The sequence below is a fragment of the Peromyscus californicus genome, unplaced genomic scaffold (assembly GCF_007827085.1).
Source record: "Peromyscus californicus insignis strain IS unplaced genomic scaffold, ASM782708v3 Scaffold_1__1_contigs__length_55948999, whole genome shotgun sequence".
Taxonomy (NCBI): Eukaryota; Metazoa; Chordata; class Mammalia; order Rodentia; family Cricetidae; genus Peromyscus; species Peromyscus californicus.
The window spans coordinates 38,549,504-38,559,783 of record NW_026294492.1 but is presented as its reverse complement, the minus strand read 5'-3'; the positions used below and the strand labels follow the sequence as shown (position 1 = coordinate 38,559,783).

General features: G+C 46.1%; 1 pseudogene; it reads right to left on the bottom strand.

The window, feature by feature from the left end:
• Positions 1-1,743: 1,743 nt before the first annotated feature.
• On the bottom strand, positions 1,744-2,226 carry LOC128115191 (60S ribosomal protein L26-like; annotated as a pseudogene).
• Between the last annotated feature and the right edge of the window lie 8,054 nt (positions 2,227-10,280).

The window sequence follows — 10,280 nt, the reverse complement described above, 5'->3', positions numbered from 1 at the left end:
AGTCCGTGAGGCTGTATTGTCTGAGCCAGTTGCCTTGAAATCATTTTGGATGTTGGATCATCTAGGCCATGGTGTCATTGGAGACCTTTCAGGGAATCTAAGCTGGTCAAACCTGATGTATCTTTTTTTTTTTTTTTTTTTTTTTTGGTTTTTCGAGACAGGGTTTCTCTGTGTAGCTTTGCGCCTTTCCTGGAACTCACTTGGTAGTCCAGGCTGGCCTCGAACTCACAGAGATCTGCCTGGCTCTGCCTCCCGAGTGCTGGGATTAAAGGCGTGCGCCACCACCGCCCGGCAAACCTGATGTATCTTAATCTGGAACAAATCCATAGCCTCTTGCTTTCTGTGGAAACAAAAGCAGAGCCTCCTTTCCAAAGCAACATATCCTTACATTCAAATTTTGAAGTCAGGGTACCTTTAAAATATACATATTGGTTTAACTGAGCAGCCTTTACAATCTTGTGCAGTTAAAAATCCCAAAGACAGCTGGGCGGTGGTGGCGCACGCCTTTAATCCCAGCACTTGGGAGGCAGAGCCAGGCGGATCTCTGTGAGTTCGAGGCCAGCCTGGGTTACCAAGTGAGTTCCAGGAAAGGCGCAAAGCTACGCAGAGAAACCCTGTCTTGAAAAACAAAAAACAAAACAAAACAAAAAATCTCAAAGACAACACAATCCAGATTCTCTGTGTGATAGCCATCTTTACATGGCTTATTCTTTATATTACTTTTACTTTCTCTTTAAAGACTTTATTTTTTAAAACTATTTCTTTATATAACTGCATATATTACTTTTTTTTCTTCCAAGCCTATGCACATTTTACACACATTGTAAATTGTTTAGAGGTTTATCTCATTTGAATCTGTCTTATTGTGAATCTATTGCTTTAAACTGCAGCATTCTCTACCCACTTCAGCTTCCCAACATGACAGTGGTAGGTTTACAACCAGCTCTGGATCTGGGACCCATGTGTACCATCAACTCTCAGAAGCAATGGGTCTATGCTTCTATCAAAGCAGTGTGTAGCCCAGAAACCTCTTTTTTTTTTTTGTACTAGCAAAGGCTAAATCCATGCAGCATAATGTGCAGCTTGCAGATTCCTCATTCCTGCCATGCTGCAGGTCAGTCCGCATGCCATGAACCCGCCACAGAGTAGCTCAAGCCCAAAGGCTTCAGCTAACTTGAGAGAGACAACTAGGAAGCTGTTTTAGTTCCATTTTAGAATCTTGTTTCTAAGGTTTTAGGTGGAAACTCTTGCCCCATGTTCTGGCACCATTTGTAGCTGGAGTTTTTCTGTGTCCACTGGGCTCCTGTAGCCACTCAGACCCAAGTAAACACACAGAGACTTATATTACTTATACACTGTATGGCTGTGGCAGGCTTCTTGCTATCTAGTTCTTATATCTTAAATTAACCCATTTCTATTAATCTATATACCTTGCCATGTGGCTTGTGGCTTACCGGTCCTTTTACATCTTGCTTCTCCTGGTAGCAGCAGCTGGCGGCGTCTCCTGACTCAGCCTTCCAGTTCCCAGAATTCTCTTTTCTGCTTGTCCCACCTATACTTCCTGCCTGGCTACTGGCCAATCAGCATTTTATTTATTAACCAATCAGAGCAACACATTCACAGCATACAGAGAAATATCCACAGCAAAGGGGAGTGTTTTGACTTAGTGCAGTTCCTTACATTTGACTTTGTAGTGATTTGAGTGAACTGAACAAGTCACTTTCATTTATTTATTTATTTATTTTTATTTAAGCAGTCTTTAATGAAAGCTGTGTAGGACACACCCCTACTCCTGCATCTTCTCAATCGTTTCTTCCTTGTATTTGCCCTTCTCCTTTCCGACTTGTCGAGACTTGGCTTTCCTTTCCAGGATCTTTTGGCGGTCTTTGTCCAGCTTTAGCCTGGTGATAACCACCTTGCTGGGGTGGATGCCCACATGGACAGTTGTGCCGTTAGCCTTTTCTCGCTGCACTCATTCAGTGTAGATGATGTATTTCTTCCTGGACACTTGAACCACTTTGCCAATCTGCTGGCCTTTGTAGTGTCCTTGGACAACCTGAACTTCATCATCCTGTCAAATGGGCATAGACCGAACATTGTACTTCTGCCTCAGCTCTTTGGAAAGGGAGGGGGGGACATGATCTTCCTCCGAATGTGAGAAGGTGCATTGAAATGCCGTTTGCGGTTCTTGCTTCCGTCAGAAGTCACAAAGGAATTGAACTTCATTTTGGCAGCTACAATCCAGCGATGACCACAAAAGGAAAGAGACAAGTCACGTTTAAAAATCAGCTGTTTTAGAAGAACTTAAGCTGGCCATGGAAGTGTACCTCTGTGATTCCAGTATTCCTGAGGCAGGAAGAGCCACGAGTTTGGGAGAGCTTGGGCTATACAGCAAGACCCAGTCTCAAAAGAAAGAAAGGGGGTGGAGAGAAAAGTGGGTGCCATGCCCCCAGTGTATCCCCTAGCTGTGGAAGCTCTTTCAGGCACTCTGCCTGTCTTAGGTACAATACCACTTTTAAAATTTTTAATGTTTATTAACAGATATTAATTATACATAGTAGTAACATTCATTATAACCTTTTGCATGCACACACGCGCACACACACACACACACACATACACACATAGATAATGATGTGTTTTGATCATTTTCATCCACTACTTCTCTTGTTCCCTTGCCATGCCCCTTCACTTCCATATCTTTTTATTTGTGTAACACAATGGGTTTCACCAGGGTGTTTATAGCAGTATGTGCTCTTTATCAGTGTCTGCACCATCAAAGAGGATGTCTCCTCTTTCCCCATGAAACAGCACTTTCATAGATCAGAAACACTTGAGAGTAGTGCTAATATAGTTACCTCAAGTTCTGATCATTAACATTTGCCTGGTTTTGCTTTTTCTGTCTCTAGTGGTTTGAATGCAAATGACCTCCATAGACTCAGCTATTAAAACCCTCGGTCCCCAGTTGGTGGAGCTGTTTGGGGAGGCTAGAGGGTGTGGCCCTGCTGGAGGATGTGAGTCACTGGTGTTTGTAGTCTCTATCCACATCCAGTTCCATTTCTCTGCTTCCTGTTTGCAACTGCAGGTGTGAGCTCTCGGCTCCAGCCACCATGCCTGCTCTCTGCTGCTGAGCCCCACCACCATGAAAGACTCTTAGCTCTCAGGAACCATAGCCCAAATAACCCTCCCCCCACCTTCTGGAAGGTGACTTGGTCATGGTATTTTATCACAGCAACATAAACTTACCTAATACAATGTCCTTTTGGTGTCTATGCGTCTCTTGTGAAAATTTATTTTCTTTCTTTTTGTCCGATCATTTTTGGCCTTTCTAATTCACTAAAAGAGACTAAATTAGAATATTCCTTTCATTTACAATGACTGATATACTTGGGGTTTTTTTTGATCAGCATAATTGTGCATATTTATGTATTATAGTGAAATATTTTAATTTAGGTTTACAATGAATAATTATCAAATGTGAGGAGGGGCTTTCCTGTGCTACCGTGTTATGGGAAACCTATCAGAGACGACCACTCAGATACAGTGTATAGCCAATTGAAAGATTTTATTTCAGCCAGCTGGAACCACACCTAAGCATTAGGTGACCTAAGTGTGACCCCGAGAGTCCAGAACACTGGGTTTTTAAAGACAGAGACCACATCCTGGCTTCTCACTGGGCAGCCGCAGGGGCTTTGCAGAAGTGGGCAGTAGATAAGCGGTTAGTTGAGGGGTTCTGCACACACAGGCAGTTTAACAGAAGCTAAGTTAGCCAGGACATCCTGACCTTTGGTTCCTAGAACAGAGTTGGGTAATTGCCCACGGGATTCTCCATCAAGGTCAGATTCTTGTTACACCTGAAACGGCCTCAGCAAGATTACAAGATGGAGGAACCCCTACACTGTCTTGCCTGGTCACAACTGTGCAGACAAGTCCTCCAAATGGAATGCAATTGTCTTAAGTCTCTTGTTGTGGGAGACTTCCTGGGGAGACACCACACACAGAGAAGCACACACACAGAAACGTGTGTGCATGTGCATGTTTGTGTATGTGCAGATTCACATGTTTGTATGTGTGCTTGTGGAGACCAAAAGGCCAACCTTGAGTCTTGTTCCTCAGGAACTGTCCACCTTGGTTTGTGTGTGTGTATGTTGCATGGTGTGTGTGTGTGTGTGTGTGTGTGTGTGTGTGTGTGTGTGTGTGTAGAACACAGGTTGATCCTTGGTGTCTTCTCCTGTCACTAGACTACTTATGTTTGGAGATAGGTCCCTTGCCGACTAGTTGGTCATGGAGCACCGGGAGTCTCCTGTTTCCTCCTCCCTAGAGCTAGGGTCACAGGCACACACCAGCACATGCAGCTTTTTGCATGGGTGTTGGGAGCCCAAAGTCGAGAACGCTGTGCCTATGCGTTTTGCCAACTAAGTCACCTGTCTAGCTTCACACTTGATTTTGAAGCAATGTTTCTCTCTGAGACTTGGGGGATTGTCAACTAAATCAGGCTGGCTGGCCAGCGGACACCAGGGACCCACCTGTCTCTGCCTCCCTAATCCTAGGATCCCAAGTGTTGTCACATGGGTTCTGGGAACCAAACTCCAGTGCTCACCTCACATGCCAAGCACTTTACCAATGGAACTGTCTCCCCAACTTTTTTTTTTTTTGAGATGGTCTCATTTTGTAGCCCAGGGTGGTCTTGAACTCGTAAATTCTCCTTCCCCAGCTTTCCAGATGCTGGGATTATAGGTATGAGTGGTCACATCAGCTATCTTAGGTGCATGTTACAGTAAAAGAAAGCTGGCCGACCCGTGGGTTATTATTGATGTTCTTTCAACAATGCCCAAGGCACACAGAATGCTTTTTCACCTCTTAATCTCCCTGCAGCCTACTATTCCCAGTTATGGACTTAGTCATGAAGCACCACAATGCCAGGATTTTTCCTCCCTTCCTTCATGATAGCAAAATGTGAGTCAGGGGACTGGGGCTATTACCACCCACTGCGGGATTCATGTTGGGGTAAAACATGGATCAAGGGAGGATATAGAAACTAGAGGAAACAGTGTTGAAGGGCTGAGGACGTAGATTACTGGGTAAGGTACTTGCTGTGAGAGCGTGAGGGCCCGAGTTCAAATCCCCAGCACCCACATGAAAAGCCAGATGTGTCTTCAAGCGTCTGTAACCACAGCGCAGGGGATCAAGAAAGGCAAATTCCTGGGCCTTGCTGGCAGCCAGCCTAGCTCAGATGGTGAGCTCTAGATTAATAAAGAGACCACGTCTTAAAAAGTAAGGTGGGCAGTGACTGAGACAGATGATCAACATTGACCTCTGTACTTCACAGGCGTACACTCCTGCGTACACATATTTATACATAGGAATGTGCATGTAACACACACATTCCATTCACACACACACACACACACACACACACACACACACACACACACACACCCCTCACAAACAAAATGCCTAATAGAAGAAAAAAAAAGAAAAGAGTGTTGAGAGACACCTTTAGGAAAGAAAAGGTTAATAGCCAGGAAACATAGTCGTTTTGTTATACAAAGCCTGGCTGAGAGCACTCTGAGCTTGTTGGGAAGCATGACTGCAGACTGGCCAGTGAGTTTGGATAAAAGGCAAGGTTGCAGGTAAAGGCAACAGGGCTGAGGGGGAGAAATTAACCCAGCTTTCCTATTACATGTGGTTAAAATGGGAGACGAGCAAAGCATGGTTTTTATGGGTCATATATTTTGCTTTGAAGAGAGGCTTTTTCTTTTTTAGAAATGCTTAAAGGGCGGGAAATCAGGCTGAGAATGTAGCCCTATGGCAGAGTATTCGCCTCGAATGAGCAAAGCTGTGGGTTTGATCCCCACCATTGCAAAAGCGGTTTGTCTGTGAGGGGAGGGTAGAGTAATGAGCACACACTCACAGGCACTTGGACCAGTACTGAGTTATGTTAACCACAGTGTGAGTGTGTTCTGAATTAGTTGAAAGTCCAAGTATTGAAATCCTGTTGCTCAATTAGGATGGAAGTAGGCCTCTGTGGACATCAAGTCGAAAGGAAGTTTGAGGAGCCTTTCCACAAGAGGTACCCCAAAATAGTGACCAGCTTGATTCCTACAGTGGAGACCCATGACCAAATGCAAGGCTTAGGACACCAGAGAGGAGTGCCAGGCTGGCAGGAAACCAGGCAGGAAGTTAGAATTGAGCTGCATAGGGAATTCTAGGCTGTAAAGAAAAACATCCTCTCGTGTGTGTGTGTGTGTGTGTGTGTGTGTGTGTGTGTGTGTGTGTGTGTGTGTGTATGTGTGTCTGTCTGTCTGTCTGTGTGTCTGTCCCACCCCACCACCACCACCCCACCCCACCCCGCCACACACACTCAAGAGCACATGCACACACACAAATCCTCCACAAATATTTGGACGTGTAGCCAAGGTTAAGTAACAGTCATGTCTATATGCTGGAGTTCCTCACTCTAAGGAAACCATTCGACCTCTTATTTAATTTAACACCATTGTTTCTCTGCACACAGAATGTTTAGGTTAGCAGTTTGCTCAGCGTTCGATTCAGTCCCGCAAATACAAGCACACACTGGTGACATTCTCCAGGGCTTTCCCAAGAAACTGACCTAGACATAGAAAAGTCCAGATAAAATTCATTTTCTTCAATAATGAAACCAGGGTTGGTTGTTTGATTTTGTTTTGTTTCAGATTCATGAAAGAGAACACATGTTGGCTTTTACAGAAACAGGAATCTGATTGGGAGGAGCCTCAGTCAACAGGAAGGTTGTGTCTATTGCATAGAAACTAAGATATAATGGGGACTGGACAGGTGGCTCAGTGGTTAAGAGTGCTTGCTGCTCTCCCAGAGGACCCAGGTTCTAATCCCAGCCCCCACATGGCAGCTCCCAACAACTTACTGCTCCAGTTCCAGAGGGTCCAACACCCTCTTCTGACATCCATAGGCTCGTGTATGCACATGATGTACATACATACACTCAGTCACACACACATACACATAAAATAAAACATTTTTTTAAAAAGCATATAACAAGAAAGTCCATAAAGTGACTCCCATTATTTTATTTTATATCAAAATAACTATGGGTCTGGGAAAGAAGAAGAAAATAAGTGAAATTTAAGAGAGATCCTCAAAGAAAGGCATTTACCCTGTGGGACATTCCAATCCTCCTCAGTGAGAACAGCCCAGGAGAAATAAATGGAATTTATTAGGCCCACAACTAAGGAGTAGGAGCCTCAGCCTGGGACGGGCCTGAAACCAATGCTAGATAAGCATTAGAGTGGGGTGGGGGTTGGGCCGGGCAGGCTGTCGGTGAAGCTGCAGGACACAGAAGGAAGCTCTCTGTAGACGGTGAGTGGGTCCCGTGGCCCAGCAAGCCAGCACTGAGGTGCGGAGTCTGAAGCAGTTGGAACCCATGAGCTATCACAGGCTGGGGGTTCCCAGGACAGCTGGTGTCCACTAGCCTGGATGCAGTTTGATGTGCTAGCTGAAACTGTCACCTTGTAGCAGGACCCTAGTTTGGAAAGAGGAAGGAAGGTCTTTGGCTGGGGACCTTCCGAATGTTGATTTGATGACCAAAGGTCAAAGTTGGGGGGCAATGATCTAGTGGTCCATTTTTCAAGATCAGATTATATATTTTCTAAAGGCTTTGCTCTTTTAGTCATATCAAATACATACATATTTTAGAAAGATGGACTTTTAAAGAACTAGCTACAGAAACATATGCTGTAAGTAGCTGAGGTCACCCTGCCCTCCCTTCCAGCTGCACAAGATTGACTCACTTCTCAGATGGCTTGACGTTCGGTGTTTTTCTCAGTGTTTCTGGTGAAGCCCGAGGGCAGAGTCATAGTCGGTTTTAGTTCTTATTTCCTGCCTTTGCAGAACTGTTTGGGGATCACACTGCCGCTCTGCCCACGCATCCTCTGACTCTAGGAGACATGTTTGGAATCAGCTCCCCTTGAGCCCTACCACGGCTCACCACCAGTGAGTCTTTTGGAGCCCCTTTGCATACAGTAGGCTTTATTGAAGATTGGTGTGTCAAGACGGTAACACTGCCCCAGTGACTGTCAGTTATGATTTTTAAAAATCGGTGATTCCTGTTTTTAGACATCCTTTACCGCTTCACCAGCATGCATAGACTTCCCCTGGGCTGGCTAGAGTTAGTGCAGGAAGAAACGGAAGAAGGGCTTATTGGAAGGAGCCCTCCCTAGACACTTGCTGAGGATTCCGTGGAGTCCAGATTCGAACCTAGAGCCAGTCATGGTAGTGAATGCATGTAATCTTAGTTCTTGGAAGGTGGCGGCTCAAGGATCTGAAGTTTAAAGCCATCTTGGGCTACATGACACCTTGTAACAAACAAATAAAAACGGAAACCAAACTTGGCCTTCTAGGTCATGAAAGAGAATGTAAGACATTTGATTTACGTGTTTATTTATGTCTGTTGGCTTTATCTTTGTCTTTCCTATTTGGTTGGAGAGCATGTCGACGTCTCTGTTAGTCAGGTTTTTTTCGTCTGGAAAGCAACCTGAGGAGGAAGGGCATACCTGGCTCACAGTTTCAGAGGTTTCAGTACCTGCAGTGAGGCAAGACGTCAGGGCAGGAGAAGGTTCCACGGAGGAGGCTGCTCACCACAGGGCAGCCACGAAGCCGAGAGCCAAGCCAGAGAAGAGGGAGGTCGGGTGAGACACATGCCTTTCACAGGCAGCCCCCAGGGATCCGGTTCTTTCAGCCAGGCTTTGCATTCTAATTTCTACCAACTCCCAAGAATGCTATTAAATTATTAATCCATCAATGGATTGGCCCATTAATTAGGTCAGAGTGCTCATGACCCAATCACTTCCTCAAAGCCGGTCAGCTGGCAACAAAGCCTTTAACATATGAGCCTTGGGGGAGGGCATTTCCTACATAGACCACAGCAACCTCCTTTGTAATTTTAGCCAGCCCCCCTCTCGCTCCCCAATGAATGTCAAGAGATTGTTCATATTCTCTCCTATGCCTCTCCGTTTCCCCTCCCCCGCTCCCTCTCTCCGCTGGGGCTCAAACCGAGGGCTTTGCTGGTATACACTCTATACTCTACCTCCCAGGACACCCCAGCTCCCAAGCAGTTTTCTTTCCCTTTAGCATCTTCTATGAGAGAGGGTGCCTGCCACAGGCCCCTGTGGAGGTTGGTCCTCTCCTTCCACCATGTGATTCTGGGGATCGAACTCACGTAGTTAGGCTTGGCAGCAAGCACCTTTGCCTGCTGGATCTCACTAGCCCCTCCGAGAATTTTCTAAAGGAAAGAGAATCTTAGTCCATCATTAAAAGGAGACTTTTATTGTTACTTTTAATGTTCACTCTGTTATATTTATTTTTCAGCACTTGGGGTCAATATCAAATTGGGGTGATCTGACGTTAAACCCTCGGATGAGCAAGAGTCTCTTGTACCCCTCAACTTCAGCCTCAATTCTAGTGTCAACCCGGAAAGGCCTGGCTTCTCACTGGCCCCCTGAAGACTAGCTGTGTGGAAGATGCTGGCCCTCCACCAGGCTGGGCTGGAGGAGCAGGCTGCCTTTGGTCTAAGGACTGAGTCTCTACAGTTAGGCATGCTAAGAATGGAATTCTCAAGACAAACCCTGGAAGAAAGACACTGTGGAGGCAATGGGCTTCATGTCAGCGCCGATGCCTGCTAGTCTGGCTGGAAGAGGGACTCTGCAGCTGGGCGGGAGGGCCTTTCCCCATGTTTCTCCTGGCCATCTGCCTCTCTCCAGAAAGGTCCGGGTGGGTGTGTGGGAAAAGCCTAATGTGGGACCCACACTCCGCATTAGGTGCAGCTGCTCTGGGCTTGGACACGCCTGACTTTGCACCCAGGACCCTCGAAAGCTCTCTGCATTATGGTAATTAGCCATCTGCTTCAGTCCTTCCGGGCTGCTCACAAAAGGAAGACAGGAAGCTCCACGCCAATAGCAAAAACTGAGGGGGTGCCCCCCTCTCTCCCTAGTCCCTCATGGTACAGCGAAACCTTTAAGCCTCAGAGTCTAACCGTCACAGCCCCAGCATATCTCCCAGCCCTCAGCATAGCCTCCCAGCCCTCAGCATTCCCTGAGAAGGAGCAAAAGTCCCCCCCCCCACACACACACACACCAACCACCTACAGAGTCTCTGCAGACTGTGAGAGCGCCTTTGGTCTCTTGGTGGAGACTAAATCACTGTTTGTTTGAGAAATGCCTTTGCCTTTGGGAACTAAGTGACTAGAATAGCATAATTGACATCCCCCCACATCGGTTATTGCCAAG